At 41.4% G+C, this 25,303-nt stretch overlaps 1 protein-coding gene across 1 annotated transcript in view; it reads left to right on the forward strand.

Annotated features, from left to right (window-relative positions):
* The first annotated feature begins 325 nt into the window (after positions 1-325).
* Positions 326-25,303, forward strand: part of SGIP1 (SH3GL interacting endocytic adaptor 1) — a 328,705-nt gene continuing 303,727 nt past the window's right edge. The window contains exon 1 of the mRNA XM_058657629.1: positions 326-457. The gene's annotated coding sequence lies outside the window, so the exon portion shown is untranslated. The remainder of the gene's footprint in view (positions 458-25,303) is intronic.

The following is a 25,303-nucleotide window of genomic DNA, read 5'->3' on the forward strand; positions in this document are numbered from 1 at the left end:
AGTTCTCTGCACATTTAGTTGTGGTTAATATTTTAAATGCTCGACATACAAAAAGAGCTGGCAACTCAGGGAAGTCCTGGAATACTTCTGATTTTGAACACACTCTCTGCCAGGTCTGTGTGCCAGACCTGGATCTGTGAAGGAAATGAGTGACACACTGATGGAATAATGATAGTATACATGCACATCTATCAATGGTAAATATCACTCAAGAATGCTCTATGGTATTTTGAGTGACAGATGGGAGTCTGATCTTGAGCTGGGAGCTTAAAATACAGCACTCAGAGAACTAAAAGTTAATGAGGCAAAAAAAAAAAAAAAAAAAGCAAGCAGGAAGAGGATCAGCCATTGTAGAGAGAAAGAAAATAGTGCCCAGAGGCCCTGAGAGAGTGGAGAACAGAAGACAGAGATACTGTGGGATTCCCATTGTGTGCTGGAAAAGAGAAAGCAGTTCCCGGTGAGCCTAGCTGGTGTTGGGACAGAGCAGGTTGATGACTGTTGCTGCCATTTGGGAAGTGAATTGGTGACTGCCAGAGCTCGCTCTCTCTCTCTCTCTCTCTCTCTCTCTCATTTTCTCCCTATTTCTATGTTATTTTAAAAAATAATAAAACATTTTTTTAAACACAATGAGGCTGGAATAGCAGGAGGCTATAGCAATGAGGCTGGAATAGGGCCAGGGTTTGCAGAACATTGGTCAAAACATAGAATATGTCTTTGTTCTATGAGAATTGGGAGGGATTCACATCAAAAGAGTTAGACTTTTGATAGGAGTTGTAAAAATCCAAGTAAATTGTTTAGGTTATGGGCTATAGTTAGTCATCCTCAAGATGCCAGCCACCCGTGAAACATGATGGGAGCAATGCAGGTGCAGCTGAGTGTAGTGGGGATGAGCATTGTTAACTACTCACAGTGTAGGCCTGGAATAGGCGGAAGCCAACTTCTCCTGCTTGGGGCTGCGTGAATGAACCCCGGTGGCTGTGACCTCATAAAACTTCTCTCTGAATCACAACTCTGTTGCTGTCTGTGGGCACTTGGCCAATTAGCTTGGTAACTCAGGATTCTCAGCTTCCCCAGCAGTAAAATGGATATAACAATGCCCATCTTCAAAGGGTTTTGCTAGTATTATAGGAGTTAAAATGTTAAACACACCAGCATATAATGGACTCCATAACAATAATTTCCTCAGTACGTAAAGGGAAGTACTAGCATGGAATATTTAAAGTTTGAAATACCTTGAAAGGAGCGGGGACGGCAAAAAATAGAAAGGCTAATTTGTTGCACCTTTTCACAATAAATTTGTGGCTTGTTTTCTGTGTACTGTGAAAGCTCTTAGTGCAGGAGCCTGACAGCCGACACGTAGGCTGTTTTAAATGAGGCTTCCAGGACACACAGCAATATTCTGGAGAACACAATTTGGCTTTCAGTGTGAGTGCGGCTGTAGACCTTTATTCTAACAGCCAAGGAGACAGGTTTGTGCTCTGTGTTCATCCATCATGTTTGAAAAATGTGCTATCAGCCCTTTGACTTCACTGACGTAAGAGAATATTAAATTGTGGATTAGCAGCATGGACGAACAAGTAGACACTGAAGCTCATTTACAGGCAGTTCACAAAGAGACTGCAGAAAGAGAAGAGTTAGGAGCCATTGGGAGGCTCTCACATGTTGAGACTGTGGGAGGACTGGATCGTGCTCACAGTAGAGAGCAGTTTTTTGAGGATTTCTGTGAATCTCTTTATGGTGTCGTGTTAGACACAGTGTGAATATCCAACAAGTATTGAAAGAGTGATTGAATGAATCACAAACATACAATCATAATCTGAAACAGATACAGAATGGAAAAAGGTTCTTTAATCTAGAGCCTGAAAAACATGCTCATTAGTTTGAACTGTACTACTGCAACAATGTGGAAGAATCCAACATAGGGGGAGGGCATAAGAAGGGATTGGGGCAATCCTAGAGCCTATGAAACTGTGTCCTGAAACGAAATAATGGCCCGGCGCCGTGGCCTAGTGGCTAAAGTCCTCGCCTCGAACATGCCGGGATCCCATCTGGGCGCCGGTTCTAATCCCTGCAGCTCCGCTTCCCATCCAGCTCCCTGCTTGTGGCCTGGGAAAGCAGTCGAGGACGGCCCAATGCCTTGGGACCCTGCACCCACGTGGGAGACCCGGAAGAGGTTCCTGTTTCCGGGCTTCGGATCGGCATAGCACCAGCTGTTGTGCTCATTTGGGGAGTGAATTATTGGACGAAAGATGTTCCTCTCTTGTCTCTCCTCTGTATATCTGACTTTGTAATAAAAATAACTAAATCTTAAAAAAAAACTGAAATAAAAAATATGTACAACCAAGGGAAAAAAAGAATATATGAAAATATTAATTATATTTGCCTCTGGTAACTATAAGTAAATTTCTTTCTTTGTACATGCTTTAAAGTGAAAATATATTACTTACGTTAAAGTAGTTTTATAATTTTGAAAAAAAATGCTCATTAGAGCACATTGGTGTCTTCGTAAGTGTGATGAGACAGTCATTTTTACAAAATTTGAAGTGTGAGTAGGATTCTGTAAGACTGGGAATAGGCAATCGCATTATCAAGGAGGCTGGATTTCAGAAATAATACATCTGTGCCATTCATTTGGTGAAAGTCCTTGAGTACATTTCTAAGCATTAATCATAAAAATAGTTATCACTAGGAGCTAGCATTGGTCTACTGGGTCTACTGGTGCCCTGACCAACAGCATGCTAAAAATAATATTCTAATTTTAAGGGGAGTTGTGATGGCTGGGCTGACGGCAGAAATGTGGGTGCCATGGCAACAGAGAGTCACAGCTTGTATCACCTTACCTAAGGCCAGTCGTGGTAAATTGGTCTAGGTGGGATACCTGAAGTCTTTCTAACATCTATAGCCAGCTGTGAGAACACACAGCAGTTTTTAAAACACAGCTCTGTCTGGAGTGATACAGATTTCCCTTGTTTAATATGGACCATTTGAGTGCCTTCAAAACTCACCAGTGTTTTAAAGGTTTAGCAATATTTTTGCAAAAGTTTCTTCTTGGCCACAGGCTCTACAGCATGTTTTTTTTTTTTTTAATTGATTTTATTTTTATTGGAAAGTCAGATATACAGAGAGAAGGAGAGACAGAGAGGAAGATCTTCCATCTATTGATTCACTCCCCAGGCAGCCACACTGGCCAGAGCTGAGGTGACTCTAAGCCAGGAGCCCAGAGCCTCTTCTGGGTCTCCCATGCAGGTGCAGAGTCATAAGGCTTTGGGCCGTCCTGGACTGCTTTCCCAGGCCACAAGCAGGGAGCTGGATAACAAGTGGGGCCGCTGGGATTAGAACCGGCACCCATTTGGGATCCTGGTGCATGGAAGTTGAGGACTTTCGCCGCTAGGCCATTGTGCCAGGCCACAACATGTTCTTTTTCTTTTTTTTTAAGATTTATTCATTTTATTACAAAGTCAGATATACAGAGAGGAGGAGAGACAGAGAGGAAGATCTTCCATCCAATGATTCACTCCCCAAATGAGCCGCAACGGCCGGTGCTGCGCCGATCTGATGCCGGGAACCAGGAACCTCTTCCGGGTCTCCCACGCGGGTCCAGAGTCCCAAGGCTTTGGGCCGTCCTCAACTGCTTTCCCAGGCCACAAGCAGGGAGCTGGATGGGAAGCGGAGCTGCCGGAATTAGAACCAGCGCCCATATGGGATCCCTGCGCGTTCAAGGTGAGGACTTTAGCTGCTAGGCCATGGCGCCGGGCCCACAACATGTTCTTAAACAAGGTGTTTTAATAGGAAAACACCATTAAGGCATAGGAGCCACTTGAGTCAAAACTCAAAACTTTAGGGCTTAAGCTTAAAATAAACAAACATAAACTTTCTACAAGACATGAAATGAACAAAGATACTTTCAAGAAACTTCCTTGTTGCAGAGATTTTTTTTTTTAATGAATCAACACAGGTAAAGAGCTTGGACATTGGACACACTGCATCTTGAGAGGGCCATGCTGTCTTCATGAGGCTCAACCAATGTAGCTTCCTGCACTACTGCCATGCAGCAAGAGCAAAACTAAGGCCTTACCACCAACACCGTGGAGTAGCAAGTTAAGTCTCTGCCTGCAGCACAACCATCCCGAACGGGTACCAGTTTGTGTCTTGACTGCTCCACTTCCAATCTAGCTCCTTGCTTATGACCTGGGAAAGCAGCAGAGGATCGCTGAAGTCCTTGGGGCCTTGTACCTACATAGGAGACATGGAAGAAGTTCCTGGTCCCTGTTTTCAGATTGGTTCAGCGATGGCCATTTTGGGAAATGAACCAATGGATGGAAGATTTCTCTGTCTCTGCTTCTCTCTGTAACTCTGCCTTTATATAAGCAAATAAATAAATAAATAAATAAATAAATAATTGTAAAACACTGAGGCTTCAAATCCAGTCCTGGTTGTCTTCAGCATCTGTGTTCTCTTATCACCTGTTCTGGGGGAAAACTACTTGCTGTACTAATGCTGACTTTGAGTCTGCAGCTCAGAGGGATGGTGGCAGTCAAGTCAGATGACTGAGGGAAGCCAAGTCTCCAAAGGGTTAAGAAACTTGCCCAAATGCAGTTAGAAAGTGCAATTACGAGTAGGCAGTAAGCTTTTTTAACAACATACAAGCTAAAATAGTAAAAGAGAAGGATGAAGAAAAAGCCTGGGAGAGCAGAAAGGAAGTAGCAAAAGAGGAAAGGACACAAATTCATGTGTTCAGGAGCCTTTCCAGAGTGAGGGAAAGCTGGGAAGATCCTAGCTTGTTCCACAAAAATGGAATGTGCCACTAGGGAACTCCCCAAGGAAGCTTCTGAGATACGGTCACACAAAGTCTTCGGAATTCTACTGTTTTTTTCTCAGTAATATTGAGACTTCCCTAAGCGGCAGATTCCCTCCGAGGCACAGCCCCTGACATAAAACAAAAGGCTTAACTGAAGAGATGAACTCTCCTGTCAAAGACACCATTAAGCATAAAAGCTGAAGTCTATCTTCTTTGGCATAGAGAAATTCTGTCCTAAACATAGAACAGGATATTGAAGGTATTTGATAACAAAACACAAAATATGTGACAAGGAGTTATTTCAAAAAGACGATCAGGAGTCCCAGACCTCTTAAACCAACTCCTGTGGGAAACCTAACCTAAAAGCATCCAGAGCCCAGGCTCCTTCAGACTACACCTGTCAACTTCAGCCACTTGGGAGAATGGCGATAAAGACAGCATGTGGAGGGACAGGGCCTGTGCCAAATGCTGCTAGTAAGGGACCTTCTCCAGTCTTCATAGCAACTGGAAGAGACAGTATTCTCTACAGATGCAGAGAGATAGAGATGCCAATTGTTAGATAGCCTGTTCAAGGAAGAATCGGTTTTCCATGAAAGACAAGTTTTTAACTCTTTTGGATGCCTTGGAAATCTGGCACATTTCAACATGCAGAACTGCAGGAAATGTTTCCCCCCACCACTCCTCCTCCCTTCATTTCTCAAACCCTGAAACCATCTCCATATCCTCCTGGTCTCCTTGCAGGGCTTTCCTGCACTCTCATAGGAGTCATTGTGGAGGAAGAATTGATTCAGCTTCCTGGTTCTGCATCTTTGCTTCTGAAACAGAGAGGACTCCCATGACTCTGAGTATCAGATCCCCAGGGAGAGCTCATCCAGACAGCTGGGACTCCTTTCATGCTCACTGTTTAGGGAGGGGCAGTGACACCCCCTCTGAGGAGCTGAGCACCCCACCCTGGTCTGAAGAGCACTGAGAATGTATTTGAGGTCATCTTGTCTTGGTCAAGATGTCTACTTCTTTGCAGCAAGAGCAAGCGTCCCACAGCATGCCTAGATCAAAAATGCCAGCCAGCATCAAAGAACTGATCCTGCTTGACTGTACTGGCTCTCCATGTCCCAGTTCACTTTCTCCATTTTTTCTTCCTGGAATAGAGGCAGCATCTACCCAGAAAGTCTCCTCTATACTGGCAAGGAGTCAGTCTCTGCAGATACTGCTTGTGGGTTTTGCAGAAGAAGCTGGAGGCACTGCAGACATGGAGCTCCCAGGTTTGAGGATTTTTTCCTTCCACAGTTCTATGTGGCCCTTGAAGAGCCTGTTTAACGTGGTAGCTTATACTTTGTATGTCTCAAGCTCCAAAACCCTGCCTCAGCTACTCAAGGTGAGGTCTGGCACTTTTTGAATCATTGCAAAAAATAATTATTTTTAAAATCCCTAGACCATCAACTGCAGAGTGCCAAAACCAGAAGTGGACAGAGGGCAAAATTGTACTGAAGCATGAGAGAGTTCAGATAATGCCCTGGGTGAGGATGCTCTGAAACTGGGCTGTCCCACATTAACCTTTATACCTATGCAGAGAACTTGCACCAGGAATTAAATTATATACCATATTGGATACGTCAGTTACCTTTAGTTGAGAGCCAGCCCTGCTCAAAGAGGACTCGAGCTATGGACCCTCAGCAGTGAACACCACATCCACAGAGACATGGACTGCCTTTGTCTTCAGGAGAGTATCAGAATGGCATACTAGAACATTCACTATACTTCACAGGAAACAGAGTGCCTCAGAGGAAAAAAATATGGATGGTTAGGGATACACAACGAGGTGATGAAATGAGGAATGTTATACAAGACAGCAATCCTCAAAGAAGCACTTGCCTGCATACCACTGTTTCTGTCCCTTCAGTTGCCATAGGACAGGCATCAGCACCTTCCTTTTATAATGGAGGAAACCAAGGTCTCAAGTAAATTCAGTAGCCTACCAAAATGTCTGGCATAAACAAGATTTGTAAAAAGCTCAAGAAAAATGCTTTTTTTAAAAAAACTAAATTAACATCTTTTTGTTTATATTTTCCATAAACTATTTAAAATAAGTACTTACTTTATCTAAAAGAATAGTGGCAGAGAAAAAGGAGGAAAGAAAGAAAAAAAAATCATCCATGTATTGACTGACTTCCCAAATAGCTGCAATGACCACGGGGCCAAAATCAGTAGCCCAAACAATATTCGGGTCTTCCGCATGAGTTGCAGCAACTCAAGCACTTCGATCATCTGCTGCTTTCCCAGGCACAGAAACAGGGAGCCAGACTGGCATCAGAACAGCCAGGACTGAAACATGGCTCTCTGATGCCGGATGTCAGCACTACAAGAGGCAACTTCACCCACACAATATGGATTTCTCACAAAAACTTTTGAAGTTCCTTTGTAATACACAGCAGCTTGTCTCTATTCCTACAGTTTAATCAGCAGCCTTTACTCTGCATGGCAAATCATTCAGTCAGTTGCCTCTGATCATTGATGGGAAAGAGAGGAACAAGTGACCATTCTCTGCTGAGCAATCATCATTGCCATTGTCATCACCTGTAATCCCTCCCTATCCCGCTACCATTCATATGCTGTGGTTAATAAGATAGACTTCTTATCCATTATCTAACCAATCGTCAATGGGTCACAATCCTGTGACAATTATTTCTGGGATTCTGCAAATATGCACTGGGTGCTCAACTGTGTGCCCAGGTGAGGTATGTTTATCTCTACCTCATAGATGAGGAAAACAGAGAATTAGCCAGTTCAATCAATGGCCCAGGATTACATTGCTTGGGTTTAAATGCAGATCTTCTTTGCTTCAACAAAACTGTGTTTATTTATTCTCTGTTACTAAATATTTATGAAATGTCTGCATGCTGCCCAGCAGTGTGTAGACATGGGCCAGGAACCATGCTCCACTAAAGGTGTGTGTTCACATCCCTGCCTGTGCTGCTGCTTCATTCCAGACAGAAACCATAGAGGATAAGTGCTCTGCATGATGAGAATGGGTAGGACATTCACAAGAATGGAGAACTGGTTCCTGGCTCCTAGGGGCAGCAGCTACTTCAGCCACATGCTGTATGAATGCGTGTACCTGGATTTTCCAGTCCCAGAAAGGTGACAGAAATACGCAATAATGTGAAATATCTTCTAAAACTGAAGAATAATCCAACCATTTTGTCAACACTAATGTAAACTAAACAGGAGGCCTATGTGGGCCAGATCAAGGCCTGGGCTATTGAAAATGCCACCTTAGCCTGAGACTCCGATCGGTCATCTGAATTCAGCATAATCTTATGTTGAAAGATAAGATGAACTCCGTGAGCCATGCCACAGGAAGATTCAAGTTGCGTCTTCAAGTTTCCTTGCTTAAGCAGACTATAACTTCTGCAGAGCCTTCCTCTTATTCCTTATAGCTCCATTCTTTTCTGAGTCCGGGCTATTTGCTGACATGCTCCTGTCAGGAAATAGCTTGGTTGTGGGCGTCTGCAAACAGCAAGACAAGGCTACGTGACCACTGCTCACAGCCTCCTTCCCGCTTTGTGTTCCCACTGCCACCAGATGGTTCTGAGATAATGCCACGTCTTTCCTGCAAGAAACAACAGTCCCAAGCTGTTCTGTTGATCCCTTCTGATCATCCTGGGAATGCAATTTCTCAGCCTCTCCCTTTCTGTCGTTGCTTCCCTTGTCTTATCTCGTGCGAGCTGGGGGACCTGAGCTGGTCTCTTTCCAAGCAGAGTCAATCATCCGCCTTGCTGGAAGTTCAGGGGCTCACGTAGACAGTCTAACTACAGACTCAGAGTTCCGGCTCGCCCATGGATGCTTATAGTATATTTGGGACCACCCTATCTGTTGCAAAATTCTGTATGATACCAATCTCGTTAATTCTCTTATCAAACAAGTGACGTTTTTGCCCCTCACAAGTCCTCTGGGAAACAAACAAACAAAAAAAAAACCCAAGATGATCTGTGCTTGTAAGTATGGTATCCACCCAAGCTTTGATCTGATCCCCCAAGCCATCCCTCAGACCTCACGTGATTCCAGCTGCAATCAGACCCTATCTCTTTATATCTCTGCTGATGATGTAAGAAAAAATGAGTGGGGATTTAGTCCATAGTTACTGCCTGATCCTGGATATTAATTAGTAGGAGAAAGAATTAGGCTCCAGGGATGAGATCATTATTAGCTGAAAAAATAAAGCTGGCAATCTTAGTTCAAATCAATCATCATCTCAAGTACAACTGACAACTGACACCAAAATCCAAAGAATGTTGAAGATACTCAGAATATGTTGCTCAGCATGAGCAAATCTGGGAAGTTGTGATTTTGTATTTGAGGTCCCAGTTGTTTTTAAGCTATGCTGCAAGGGCTATGCCATACCATCATTTTAAGATTTTATTGAGACACAAATTTGTATTAGCTGTTGATAGTCACTTAGCAAATAAATGAGCCTCACTGACTGTCTGGAACCTAACTCTACAGTTTTAGCTCCAGTCACTGCATGAGTTCATATATTCCACACACACAGTATTATTGCAGAGGTGTTGTCACCCTCCCATTATTGAAATGAATTCATTGGGGGATATGGACTATAATAATATGCATGAAGCTGAAAATTTGAAAAATTTTCTAAAGGTGTATCAGTTACATCTTAAGTGTCTATTGGACTAATTTTCCTCTTCTGTACTTGGAGCAACTCAGCTGAAGGAAAAAACATGAAAGTTGTGATCTGAGAAGCATCTTCTAACTAGCTCAAGCATCAAGGAAGGCTTTCCCAAACTATGAAATCTAAGTAAAGTCATGTCAGCCTCCATTTCCACCATCTAGAACAAACCTTAACCCCAGACTTGCTTGCTGATCTCTGGGCTTTAAACTTATATGGGCATCACCTTTGTCTATAAGTGCTGTTTCTATTGCTTTGGGACTATCCCAGACCACCTATTCCATATACTTACATAAAAATCCAAACACACGTGTTAGTCTTCCATAGGCTATGTAAGAATTGTTTGCTTATTTATTTGGAAACACAGAGAGATCATTTATCTTATGGCCTCTTCCACAAATTTCTGAAACAGTGGACCTGGACCATTGCTGGAATCAGGCTCTGAAAGCTCCATTCAGGTGTCCCATAGCCTCCAAGTAAGAAACTGAAGTAAGTAAATAGAGCTGGAGAATCAAGGCCAGACAGTCAGTGTGGGACCCAGGCATTTTAACTACTTGATTGAACACCCACTCTCTTTCTCCCTTTCTTATATCCTCATTCTCTCAGCCTCTGGAAGGCACAGTTTATCCTCTCAAATCAAATTCCCAATCCTTTCTCTGAATGAGTACCAGCCAATTCCTAGATCTTGAGGGGCATATATCTGCTCCAGTTGAGGCTATCAAAGCATTTTCCTATGAAAATATTCCTGCACCTGCTACTAAAAGAATATAAATTCTCTTACTTTGATGATATAGCTATAGGAACTTTACTAAAACTGCAACGCGGTCCCAGGGAAGAGCTAGATTTACTTCACTAGGCCAAAGGCTTAGAAAACTACCTAGGGAGACATTGGAGAAGATCTAGATAGACTATTATGCCAACGTACTTTTAAGATCTCTATAGTTCAGAGGCATTCTGATGTATGGATTCTGAACACTCCCTGACTTTGCAGACAGATGTGGATTTCAGTAGGTGTGCCATCTCTACATCCCAGAGTATGGGACATGCAAGAGTTGTGGCTTACATTTGCAGACGCTAGTTGCTGAACACAGTGTTTGCAATAGAAGACCAGCTGTATAGCACAGTCTAAATAGGCTGCTAGTATTATATTTACTTACTATAGTTTACTATAGTTAATTGTCCAAGTTAGAGAAATAGCCAAACTTAACAAATAACATATTCTGTTAGGGAATCAACGTTAAACTCTAGTAGCACATGTGTGACTTCATAGTTAGCGATATAAGTCAGATCAGCTGACTGATTGGGGCATCGATTTCCTCATTTGAAATGTGGGGTGATGACAATGATCTTACTTGTCCATCTCAAATGAATGTCATGAGAGTTCCAGGAGAAGATTGAGGAAGCTTTATCTTGAGATTTATCTTGAAAAATAATCAACATGATGGCGTCTGCCTTTGAAGCACATCCCCATTTCTGTTTCTGGGTCCTTTTTTTCTCTGCTGCTTTTATGCCTTTAGCTTGACTGTGACATACTGAGGCACACCGGCTTAGTAATGTTCCTGGAGAAATCAATGTTTTTTCCTCCTGCAATCTCTCCTCTTCAAAAGTGGTCCCTACTAAGACCTACTAATGGCTTTGTAAGCTACCATTCTAAGAATATGCTGAACACATCTGTATTTCAATAAGGCCTTCTACAGATATTTGTAAACCAAGAGGAAAATATGGATGGTAGAATTTTAAAAATAAGCTGGACCTGAACTGGCTAGTCTGACTTGCCCCAGACCTGAGCCAAAGGTAAACGCGTGGGTACCATAACCTGACCTGGTCTGAGCTGCTTCCTTTCTTGTTCATATCACTCACTGGCAAATCCGAGAGCCAGAATGGTGTGCGGGTTATGCCAGGCTGGGCCATGATACCAACCAGTTCACATTAGGGCCAGGACTAGGGGCTGGCTGGGCTGGCTGGGCTGGCTAGGATGTAGTCCCCAATAATGTAAGCTGGAACTGGGTACAGGCCGGGCCAGAACTGGCTACAGAACCCATTGGCAAATACCGAAGTGTAGTGGGCCATACCAGACTGGGCCACAGTGCCTAATCGCTACACATGAGACCCTGGGGAGAGTGGGCTAACCCAGTAGGGGGGTTGCAAGGGAGTTCCCCTGCTGAGCCACTATTCCCACTGGTGAGCTGGCATTGGGGCAAACCAGGCCGGACAGGACTATAACACCTGTTGACCTGCATGTAAGCTGGATCGGGGTTAAATCAGGCTGGGTAGACTGTACCTACTGGTGCATGCATAAGCCAGAGGGGGTGAGGATTGGTTTGGCTTTGCCACAGGGTCAGTTAGGAGATGTGGGCATAGAGGGAAAACTCTGTCAAGCTAAACCACAATACCACCTGGAGAGTGCAAGATCCAGGAGTGGGAGTGGGCCCAGTGGGGAAACAGTGGGCACCTCCCACTTGGGTTGCTACTCTGGCTGGTAAGCATGAGAACCAGGACTGGGACAGGCATGGCTAGACAGAGAATGGCACATGCCAACATGTGTGTGGACTGTATAGGTTGAACTAGGCTTCAGTGCCCATTGTCATGTATAAGAGCTGAATGGAATGTGGGATAGACAAAACCAGTCTGTGGTACATACTAGCAAACACTGAAACCAGGGCAGAGGGCAGGTATGGTGGGGGTTATTGCAGGTTGCTCTGATTAGGCTTCAGCTCCCACTGGTTTGCATGGGGGCCAAGTGTTCAGTGGAGAGGATCTGGCTGGATTGCAACACCCATTAATTTGCATAGAAGACAGGGCTGGAGACAACTGACCTAACAACTGTGACTTAACAGTGTGCGCATAGGCCAATTTGGGCGACGGACTGTGCCGGACCCTGTATTGGCATACACACACAAGAATCTGGTCTGGGATCACCTCAGTTGAAATTTCTTTGGGAATCCCCCCAACTGAACTGCTGGGCTCAGAACTCTAAACATGGAAGATATTGTAGTTTTCATGGTCTGCTCATGGAGTATGTGTGTCAAATCTGGGCCTCCTCAGTGACTTAGAGCAGTGGACAGCATATCTAGATGCACATGGAGGATATGACAGTATACTCTACCCTGCAGAGGACACCTGGCACCACAACAGAGGATGGAGGACAGAACAAATTAATCAACTACCAAAGGAAAGAGTTGGCAGTGAATACCTGGGCAAACAAAGACTTCAAGGTGGACAATGTCAACCAGTGGAGTCTGGAGAGATTCCTTCGTGATTGGAGTGGCAAGATCAGCAACAATGCAAAGCTGTTTAACTACGGAAACCACTTGAGCAGTGCCTTCGGAGCATACCGTACATCAGGAACCCTGGGATGTTTGGGAGGCTGGGTGTGGCTTCTCAACTTATCTCTCCCCTCCCCTCAGATACAAGAAGGAAAAAAAGAATGTCCAAACAATGGTCTCACCCGCTTTCCTCTTGCTTTTGTCCCTTTGCACCCTAGTCAAATATGAAAAAATTATCAAAAATCTATACAATTAAAAAATAAATAAACAAAACAAAATAAGCTGGACCTTATTCTGCCTGTGCAGAAGCAGTCTGCTTTACTTAAAACTATAACAGAACTTCTCTCTATTGCATTCCATTGTCAATCTATGACATTGACGTCATTATAGTAAATTTTATTTCATAACAAATTAGTTTGCTGCATGGCAGGTACACAGGCATGGACACTCCGTGGACTCCTTTCAATTCACTTCCAATCCCTAGAATCAAGTATCAGAGAAATTCTAGGCAAAGTGATTACAGCCCTCTGTCATTTCTTCATCAACAAACATTGACTGGACTCAATTAAATCAGGCATTAAGCCCAACTGAACCCACAAAGATGAACAAAATGCAGGGTAGCCCTGACTGAGTGAAAGCCTCTTTCCAGAAAACTAAATGAAAGTATCATGATTTCCTGTTTGAAACAATACAAAGTTGAACTAGCAAAAACACTATTCACACTCACTTTCTCCTTTGAACTTGAAGAAACTCAATATTCTAAGAACTGATATTCCCATTTTTTTTAATAGAAGGCAACTGAAGCTTCGAGGACCTTGAGGGATTTGCCTAATAGAAAAGCTCCAATATGCAGCAGATCTGATATTTCAAGAGAGCACTAATATTCGGTAAGAGTCGTGTCCATAGCCAAGACTGTGCCATCATCTGTCATAGGGATTTTGGATCTGTTGCAACCATGAATGTGAGCTCGAAGTATGTGTATGTGTTAACTGAAGTTTTTCTATTATATCAGGTACCCTCTGTCTTTAACTCTTTGACTCCTCTGAAACTTGCATTTTAAACTAGGCTGGAGCAAATACAGAGAAATGTGAATGTGCACACTCCAATAAGCACAGCCCTAGAGGGGCATGTTATGTGCCTGAAGAATTATTTTCCTCTTCATCAGAAGGGCCCTGATTGCAAAGCACATTTTAAAAGTAGAATGGAAGAGGCATGCGCAAAACCAGAAGTCTAGTTTTAGAACAGTCTTGAAGCTTTCAGGCTTTTTGCCTAAAGACAATAATAATTTGGTCAGAGGACTTTTAGCTCATCATTTGAGCTCCGGAGAGGGGGATATGGTTATCTTTAGTTTCCATGGTAACCACATGTTTTCCTCCATAAGTAGATCTTCCCCAAGCATAATGCAGGAATGCAGTCATTTCTTAATTAACTTGTATAAATGACTGATCGATGACTGGAAATGCTTCTTCCTTCTCCAGTATTCCTCTTACTCACATCAACAAGGCTGAGTTCATGGGGATTCTTCTGCTTTACAGTGGAATTTAGTGTTTGTGGAACTAACAAGAATAGATTCAAATAAACAGTCACTATGATTTTAATGATTCACTGCTTTCTAAAAATAGTCTATAACTAGTATTTCTCCAGCTTAACTCAGTAACTCAATAACAAAGCAATATTTCTCTGGCTCTTCCCTGCGTGGCAGCCTATGCTTGCCCCTTTTGTTCCTGCCTCCTGCCCCTCTCTTGCTTCTAAGAGATCTTAGAGCATGGCTCATCCCCTTAGTCTTTTGAATCAAGGTCCTAGCTACCATTTTCCCTCACTGTACAGGCTGAGAATGGTAATGTTTTCTATTTTGGTTGGTGCAAAGGCCACATGACATGAGCTTGCTTCTAGAGGGTAATGATCTCTTCGTTCCAGAGGTGAATCTTCTTTGGCCCAGGCAGTTATCTTTCATGAGGAAATGCTTTGGGGACTCACCTCACATGTTCTCCATATGTCCAAAGAGCTGTCCATATTTAAGGTTGAATACAACATTGACTGCCAAGCTAGCACATCTGCTACAAGTCAATGCAATCAAGCATTTAACCTGGATTTGCATCATGAGTTGAACCAGCCAGATTTGACCAAGAGGTAATAAGTGCACTAAAAACAACTAGATCCAATTTATTACTGATGCTAAGTGGCTAAGTCAGTCCTACTTCCTGCCTTAAGAGTGACTGGAGGAGGCACTGAGCTCATTTACTCCCTCCCCTGGGAAAAGGAAAACAGAACAGAAACCTGGGACAGAGTCCCTTGATGAACCTGAATGACATGATTCCCCAAACGTGAGTTGAGTCACTTGTTTGACAAGTGATTTTCCAAGGGCAGTGGAACAGAAAAGTTGAAATGAAGATTTTCTTTTCAATTTCATTTTTAAAATTTCTTGCCTTGTTCCATATAGGAGCTAATGCAGCTGTCATATATTTAAAAATCACAAAAAAAGTATTATAAACAAGAGGTTCATATAATACAATTGACAAACACAACTGAGGTTTAATATAGAAATGGAGTGGGATTCATACAGAAATATCACTCCTGAGGCTCTGAACTTGTCATCATTGACAAGCAAAGAAAGGCCCAATATAAACTTTGACATTCTTTGATTTCTTAGGATCTATTTTAAATTTCAAAGAAGAGGTAGCTATTCTTGATATCAAATAGAAATAGATGTATCCCAAGAAGCCTTGTAAGATGTGTGCAATGAGTAATCCTAACAAATGTAATCAACAGCAAAACAACAACAACAAAAAACAATCAATGGGAGATGAGTATACAAAGGGCTAAGGATAAGAATGGAACATGAAATGTGTCCCAGCTGGAAATAGCTGTTCTTGCCCACATTTTCTTTCTTCTGTTCTCTCCCTTTCATATTACCCCCTCTCTCCTCCCCCCACCCCTATTTGGCTCCATTCGGCAATTCTAGTTCTACTGCATTCCCCCACCGCCCCCGGTGGCTCTGTCCCTCTACTAGTCTGTATGCCTTTTTCACTTTCACCTCTCATGGAATATTTTTCCTTCTCCTGCCCTGAAGTTCAGAATGAACCACACACTTCTTCTGTCCTGAAGTTCAGAATGAACCACACACTTGTCCAAGGTCATGAAGCAGCAAGGTGATTTGCACATCATAAGCCTTTGAATCCCACCCATGTTTCAGCCAAATCTCTCTCCCTAAACCATAGTGAGCAGATATTTATTGAGCTGAAACTAAAGTGATCCTAACTAATCTCAACTTTTGAAACTCTCTCTATATATATATTATATATATATGCACATATACATATATGTATATATGTGTGAGTATATCTATATATAATATACATATACTCTTATTGTCCAAGTGTATATTTGTGGTGCTGATTTCTATCCCCAAATTTCATTTTCCATACCGAATGTCTGATGTCTGATGTCCACTCAGAATGTCTGGTCTGTAACCCAAAGTATCCACATCCAAGGTCCCATGAAATCTGACTTTTTCCTTCAAATTTTTTCCTTCCCAAGTTTTTTTTATGCCTCAGAAAATGCTGTCTCTGGATACTAACCCTCTATTATATATACAGCTTGCAGAGTATTTTCTCCTGTCCTCTTGGCTTCCTCTTCACTTGGTTGGTGATGCAACCTGCTCTGCAGAAGCTTCTTAGCTTGATGTAATTGAATTTGTGTGTTTTTGTTTTGATTGTCCATAATTCTGGGGTCTTTTTCCAAAAAATCTTTGCCTGTATCTATCTCTTGTAGAGTATCCCCTGTATTTTCCTCTAGTAATTTGATGGCATCAAGCTACAGGTCTAGATCCTTGATGCATTTAGAGTTGATTTTTGTAGAAGGTATAACAGAGGGACATTGTTTCTTCCTTCTGCACACATAGATCTGATTTCCCAGGCACCATTTGTTTGAACAGACAATTATTTTCTCCTGAGCTGATTTTGGCTTCTTTGTCAAAAAATTAGTTGACTGTTGCTGTGAGGTTCCCTTCCGGGATTTATATTTTATTCCATCGATCTTCAGGTTTGTTCTTGTACCAGTACCAGGCTGTTTTCATGACAAGTACCCTGTAGTACCTCTTGAAATTTGGTATTGCAATGTCTCCAGCATTTTCATTGTGTAAGATTGCTTTATCTATTTATGGCCTCTTGTGTTTCTACAGGAATTTTAGCATCATCTATTCTAGATCTTAGAAGGGTGTAGTAGAGATTTTGATTAGGATTGCATTGAATTTATAAATTACTTTCAGTGGTATTGGCATTTTGGTGACATAAACTCTACCAATCCACAAACCTGGAAGGTTTCCCGGGTTTTGCTGTCCTCTTACATTTTTTTCATTAATGTTTGTAATTTTTGTTGCAGATATCCCTTACATCTTTTATTAAAGTGCGTAAGAAATTCAATAACAACAACATCAACCAGTCCATTTAAAAAACAGGCAAAGGATAAGAATGGGCATGAAAAATAAATGGACAATAGACATGAAAAAATGCTCAAGTTCACTAGCCATTAGGGACATGCAAATAAAAAACACAATGAGGTTTCATCTCACCTCATTTAGAATGACTGCCACATAAAAATAAAATAGCAATAAATACTGTTGAGAATGCATGTGGTGTGTACTCAAATTGTTGGTGGGAATGTAAAATACAGCAATCATTATTGAAGGTAGTGGAGATTACTGAGCTATCTGAAAACAGATATACCGTATGACCCAGCAATTCCTTTCCTGAGCATTTATCTAAACAAAGTGAAATCAGCTATAACTTATCTGTATTTCCATATTCATAGCAGTTCAGTTCATAATAGTTGAGAAATGGAATTAACCCAGATGTCCATTAGTGGACAACTGGATAAAGAAAATGTGGTATATATACATTATAGGATACTACTCAGCCAATGAAAAAGAAAAAAAAAATCTTGTCTTCTGCAACTAAGTAAATGAAACAGGAAACCATTATGCTTAGTGAAATAAGCCAGTCTCCCAAAGAAAATACGTGTCTTCTGTAAGCTATGATAACTAATACAGAGTACAAAAATCTGATGTATAGGTAGGTATAAGAATGACTCTCTGGGATGTGATTGTTCTACACGGGTTTTGTTTATACACCTGAGGACAGTAGGTTTTTAATTTTTTTATCCTTTTGTTCTGTTATTTATTATTTCTATCATTTTCAATTTGCTGAAATAATGGGTTTATATTTTTAAAACACTGATAATACAGTCATTTAAATATTACAAAAAATCCTATCTCTGTTCGTGTAATTACTTCAGTCAGTTTTCTTCCCCTGTTGCCATTGGATATATTAGAAACCATATCATTCTGAAAACAGGCTCCAAATCCAGCCACTGCTTCCTGCTTTTGCTCCTGTTCTACTGCTAACATCTTGCTATGTACCTTCACTGTTTCAAATCGTACCTTAGAGCCAGGCTAATATCCACAAACTAATTGCAATAATCCAGGTAAAATAGAATCAGATCATGGCATTCCCTTGTTTAATCCTTCCAGTGCTGAGCTCGTATTGAACAATACCTAAGTAATGAAGCAGCCTCATGATTTTGTGACTTGGACCCTCATCTCTCTGAACTTAACTTCAAATGCATTCTCTTTTATGTTAGGCTAATTCACAGATTCTCTTACTTCTGGAACAGACCAACTCTATCCCCACCACAGGGCCTTTGCACTTGACAATCTCAATACTTAGAAAATATTTTCTTGGGACTTCATAATGTTGAGATTTTTTTTCATTCCCATGAGTGAGTCAAATCCCATCTTTCCAAAGAGGTCTTCCTTACATCCCAACCGCATTATTCTCCATTCTTTCCTTTGCTTTATCTTTTTCCTCATAGCATTTATGGCCTTCAGTTATTTTATATGGTTTGTTGGTTTTCTGACTCTGCCAAGCAGCTTGTAAATAAATCATGTGAGGTAGTAACTTGTCAAGCTTCTTCCTGTGATATCCTTAATATCTTGCAGTAGTGTTTGGCACAGTGGACCAATTCAGTGTGGCTTTGTTGAGTGAATGATCGAATGTGTTAGATGCACAGGGAAAGCTGAGCGTCCACTAATAGAATCAATATAACCAGTTCTGTGGATACAAATAGACAGATACACCTTTATGCTTGTGGCATTATGACATCAGTAAATAAAATACAGCAGTAAAGCAAAAAGTGTGCTGTGATAAGTGAAGCTAAGAAACTAGCAAAAATTTATAATCTATTCTGATTTAGAATTTAGCATCTTTGAATTATGACTTCAGGAAATTCTCCTTTCCCAATTCTATTATACACCTGTGTGAAATGCAGGTTTATAGCCACCACAGGAAAGAAAAGGAAATGGATATAAAATCCTTGACACATAATTGATGGCTGCCTTGTTTTAGTCACTACTATTATAATGTATTCACAAGTGAATTTTATGGCACTGTCTTTCTGTATTTGAAAACCTGGTTCAAATTTTGAATTTTTTTAAAAAGATTTATTTATTTATTTATTTATTTATTTATTAAAGATTTATTCCATTTTTATTACAAAGTCAGATATACTGAGAGGAGGAGAGACAGAGAAGAAGTGGAGCCGCCGGGATTAGAACCAGCGGCCATATTGGATCAAGGCGAGGACCTTAGTCACCAGGCCACGCTGCCGAGCCCGATTTATTTATTTATTACAAAGTCAGATACACAGAGAGGAGGAGAGACAGAGAGGAAGATCTTCCGTCCAATGATTCACTCCCCAAGTGAGCGCAACAGCCGGTGCTGTGTCGATCCAAAGCCAGGAACCTGGAACCTCTTCAGGGTCTCCCATGCGGGTGCAGTGTCCCAATGCTTTGGGCCGTCCTCAACTGCTTTCTCAGGCCACAAGTAGGGAGCTGGAAGTGGAGCGGCTGGGATTAGAACCGGCGCCCATATGGGATCCCGGAGCGTTCAAAGCGAGGACTTTAACCACTAGGCCACGCTGCCGGGTCTCAAATTTTGAATTTTACTCTGCCAAATTAGAAATCAAAAATCTCCTTCCCAACTTCCCAGAAACTTGGATATCAGTGCGTAAAGTTGTGCCATCATACTCTCATTAGGAGAGCAATGAGATTATGAAGTCATATATGGATCCCTCCAATCTATTAACAAAGAAAGTGGCTGAAATGTTTAGCTTTGGAAGTGTAGTGTAAGCATCCTACATCTAGGCTGAAGTGCTTGCTTCCACAAGTAACACAGGTATGGACACTTGACCCACTAGTGGAATTTGGTGTTATTTCTGGTCTAATATCCCCTAAGCTTCGGTCTGTGGTTCTTTAAAATTCTATGAGCTCTCTGAGATCCTTAGTAAATTTCTTTTGTGTTTATACTTGTAGGGTGGGTTTTGTATTTACAACTAAGAACTTGTATGATTCACAGATAATCTGAGTTACAAAGTGTTTGAGAACCCTATTCTGTGCATGCGATGTTGGCTATGGATAAGAGTCCTGTCCAGGTCAGGGGTATTATGAAGGGGTTTCCAGGGTAGAGGAGAGTTATCGCTACTTCAAAGGCAGCCTCTTCCATCTGGCCTTTTCTGATAACAGCTGGGGGACCCACACCATCTTCTCCACCTCTTTCATTGTAGCTGGTCGCCATAACAAACATGGTCATCTGCCTGTCATGATCACCCAGCCTCATACCTAAAGGAACTTGTGTCTCATTATTATTTTCCCTCCCAGTATGCAATCATTCAAACTTCACTTAACAACTACTATTCACCAGCCACCGAAGATGTAAGGAGAATAGGTTTTGTAGTTCCCTCCAAGGAATATAAGAGTCTCTGCATAAAACTGGCTGGAAAGCACAAGACTTTTTCCTTGTGAGCCTTGGGTAGTGGCCCATCTACAACAAGGCAGGATAATGTCAGACAAAGTGCACAGATTTCAGAATTGTATTGATGTGTTACAAATTCTGGTTATGACAGAAGCTAGTGAGTTTTGCTAAATAATTGAATCTCTGAAACCTCAAAATCTTCATCTGTAAAAAAGGAAAATGACTAATGCATAGGATGGCTGTGATGTCTAATAAATATTATTATTAAAAACAAGTCTGAGGATGTCAGGAAATCCTTTAGCAGGAAAAAATCCTAGATGATTACCTAAAGGAAGCATTCTTAAGCTAAGAAGGCAGGTGCACTTGTACATTTTGTTTCTTAGTCAACAATTATTCATTCAAGAAAAATTGTTTCATGTAACATCCTAGGAAAAAGAGTATCCTGTTTTGGTTCTTTATTTTGCAAATAGAGAAAAAAACAGAAGTTAATTAGCTTATCCAAATGCATACTAATTTTGTTGTTTAACCTAAAAGGCCTTCTGGGAGAAATGGTTGGGCAGAAAGTCTGCACTGAATCCCTACTCTGTGGGGGATGCAGAAATCCACAACTACGAAGCTGGGATATGGAGATAAGCCAACCGCGGGGACAGAAGAGATAAAATGATCGTTTCCTAGCTGTTAGTCTAAAGTTACAATAAAGAAGACATCACAGCACTGTCAAGAAGAGTGGTCAGAGAAGAAGGAGGAGATTTTAAAACCTGAGCGTTAAGAATGAACAGAAGGTAGACAGTGTGAGGAGGGTGAAAGAGGGTGTGCTCAGAATAAGAGGCAACAGCATTCACTCAGAAGACATCAAACAGTAGAATTTCCTCTGTGGCTCCTTACTAATGCAGGATCTCAGAGACAGCAGGAAATGACTAAGGAATGGGTCTCTGCCACCCATAAGGGAAAACTGAGCTGAGGTCCTAGATCCTGATTAAATCTGGTCTAGCTTCGGCAGTTGTAGCTTTCGTGGCAATAAACCAATTAATGAAATCCCCCCTCTCTTCTTTCTCTATCTTTCAAATAAAATTAAAATAAAATATTTTAAAAACTAGAAATCATGCGGCAGAAGATGATGCCCACTGAATGCAGATGTAATTGCCTTGAAATTCCAGGAGGTTGAAATGTACCTACTGTTGGAATCTGGTTTCTGCCAATCTGGTGTTCTCATCACATCATGGCTCCCAGACTCTGGATCTGAAGCCTTGTTGCGTATACTCAGGGCCATCTCTGGACAGTCCTAACAAATGACCATGCAAAGGGCATTGATCCACACAAGGGAACATTCTGGCTCTAAAGATCAAGTGCAGCATTTCTTTTATTTTTATTTTTTAAAGATTTACTTATTTTATTGCAAAGTCAGATACATGGAGAGAAGAGGAGAGACAGAGAGGAAGACCAAGTCAAAGCCAGCACCCAGGGGTTTTTCCAGATCTTCCACATGTGTGGCAGGGGCCCAAATACTTGGGCTATTTTCTGTTGTTTTTCCCACGCCATAAGCAGGGAGCTGAATCAGAAATGGAGAAACCAGGACATGAACTGGCTCCCATAAGGAATGCTGGCATCACAGACCATAGGTTCACTGCCATGCAGAAAGGTGGACCCCAAGCAAGTATTTCTTGATTATCATTGTAGAGAAAGCAAATCTGTGGACCCCCAATTAACTGCTCCTAGCACCTTTCCCTTTGTTGAACAGTGTTATTTGGAAGACCACATCCTGAATTTAGAATAAGGAGCTATATGTTCAGTATCTTTTCTAGATTTGTAGTGTAGGACAAGCATGATGCAGTGTTATCATGGGACTGACTATATCAGTATCCCTATTTTACAGGTTAAGAACTACACAGTCCTTCAGAAGAGTGTGACTTTTTAAAATTCATATAGCATGCTAAATCTCTAAATTTCCCATTTCTCGAAAATAAGTATAGTAACAACAACTCCACCCTTCTCATTAAGTTTTATGAGTTTCAGATAAGGAAAGGCATGTGAGAATACTCAGTAACACTTGATTCAGATATCAAAAGCCTCTTATGTATTTTTATGTTACCAAAAGAACAGTAATTATTTGCTCTCTCACACATTTTTCATATAGAGCATACCTACAATGTAGCATGCATACAGCTAACATTAATTTGAAAGGGTTTTGGGTAGAAAAAATATTAACTTGGGTAAGAATGAACTCTGTTACTTGATGCCCTAGAGCCACTCTGCACCATGACTATTGAGAGCTGTGCCAGGCCATGCTCCCACACTCCCACATGCAGAAAAGATGGCACTAACACACTCTCTCAACTCCAATTTGAGATCTGTCACACAGAAGTTGGGCATCCAGTTCAAATGTCTAATCAAGGTGCCCCACACAAGAGGAGTTTGAACTGGCATTTAGATATAGGGAGACTTGTGGAGGACAGGGAGAGCTTGTGATAGATGATTCCACTAAAGGCAAGAATTTTTTTTATAAATACGTTTCATTAATTTAAGGACAAACCCAACACCCCTTCCACCAATGTCAGAATAGATAGATGTAGAAAGAGCAGAGAGGGAGGAGAAAGGATTTCTTGTGTTAGTTTTGGCTTTTAGAAATAATTTTCAACTTGAATGCAGTAAATGTGAGGAATCCTAGAGAAATTCGATTTTTTAAATTTAAAAACCCATGTTCCTCTCACTTGTTCTTTTGCATCGTTCATGTTATGTAACAGAATCACACTACAAGGGTTTATTCTTGTTTCTGTGCTTCTCAATAGGACAGTCCCACAGGACTTGTTAAAAGCAGACCTGTGGGCTGTTTCAGAAATCCTTGCACAGGTCACTTGAACACACTCTCAGTGAGACTCTCAGGCACACTGAATATGGAAAGCACTGCATGCCCTTCGAGCATCTACAGTCATGTCTGGTTTTTCACAGATGAACTAATCTGTTATTTTTTTAATGTTTACAGAGCTCTAGGCTTTCAAGCTCACCACAATCTAGTGACCAGTATAGACCCCAAAGACGTTGGATGAAGTATTTTCAACAAAAATGGAAATACTACCTCATGCCTCCTATCAGAAAACTTTGCTCTTCATTCTTCCTGCTTCAACTTTCTCCACAAACATAACAGCAGCAAAATACTCATGTTTTTATAAGTTCTATTCTTGCACACCCCAAAGCTTAAGAAATGCTGCCTTCCTTGTGGTTGATGCTGCAATAAACCAATGTCTTTGAGTAGTAGGCAAGGCTCATGATGAATTTGTGCTGAATGTGTCAATGGGAGGAAGATGGACAGAAAAAATAAAGAAATGAAAGTGCTACATGGGTGTTGTGCCAGCAGCTAGAGTTAGGTACTGGTCTCAGCACTGTTACTAGTTGAGTGTATAACCTGAAATGAATTGTGCCATTCTCTGGGCCACAGAGTAATTACACAGGTCTAAACAAACAAACAAACAAAAAGCAGAGCTTCCCAGCATATGTTCAATATCACACTGGCATGCCACAAATGGTTTACAGATGTGTCTCTTGCCAAAAGGAGCCTCATTACTGTTGGCTTGGCAGGTGGTGTGACCCATGTAAAAGCTCTAGGACCATTAAATAGACTTCAGAGAAGGAACTGAGCACCATGAGCCACATCTATCATGCATTACTCCACCATTATGCCTTGGAAACAGCAAATAAGAGATGCCTGGGCATCTCAACAGCCAGCTACAGTGTGTGTCACTAACCATCCTAAATAAGGTCTGAGGGATGTCTAGGCCTAGAGAACTTGGATCCATGTGCCTAGAAGTTTGGAGATCAACCAAAGATGCAGCCAGCTGGGGCTGAATGAGTGAGGAAGCACATTGGGGACTTTCGTAAGTGGTAGCCTAGAACCTCAGTCTTACTGTATATCAGATACTCCCATCCTCCTGTGGCAGAAAGACAACAAGTGCATTTGGTAGTCTCCACTAGCTGCAAGGCTCCTGTTTTATAATGCATTTACAATTTGCAGTGTAGACATCAGTAGGAGTTACATACAAGTTTGAATTGAAAATGCATCAGCTTGATGGTATGTGTTAATGCTTTTATTTGATCGGGATGATACTCTGCTGGCTCTGCCCTCAGACCAGAGAGGGTCTCCCTAATAAGTAGTTGGACTTGACTGGACTATAAGATGTTGGACTCTATGCCTGCCATATGCTTGCAAAGAGGGAATCTCAACTGAACTTGAACTATGGTTATGCAACAAGGTGGAGGAACCACCATGGGGGCAGGGTGTGGAGAAGTGTGGGGAGAATCCCAGTTCCTATGAAATTACAACACAATGTAATTAACGACTAAATTTAATAAAAAAGTATTTCTCAACAATACACAAATAACTACTACCTGTGTTCAAAAAAAATGCATCAGCTCTATCAAAAAGAACTAAGCAATGGTTTGGCAGTTTGAGAAAATATAAGTTACTATCTTAAATTCTGTGAGTAAATGTTCCTGTTGACAGACACCACTGAGAAATTGAAGCACTCATTATTAAAGTCTTCATCAATGTTGACTATAACTATTTGGAACCTTATATCTGATGGCAACAAGATAGGCGACAATAGCTCAAATTTCTTATTTAAAAATTTGACGTGATTTTAAGCTTATGTGAATTTAATGCCTTTGTAAATATTTCTTATTTTGTTTTCATTAAGCTGATATATGACTGGAGTTGAGCCACATGACTCTTACATAGCTTTAAGCATATAAACAGAAA

This window comes from Ochotona princeps, chromosome 2 (assembly GCF_030435755.1).
Source record: "Ochotona princeps isolate mOchPri1 chromosome 2, mOchPri1.hap1, whole genome shotgun sequence".
NCBI lineage: Eukaryota > Metazoa > Chordata > Mammalia > Lagomorpha > Ochotonidae > Ochotona > Ochotona princeps.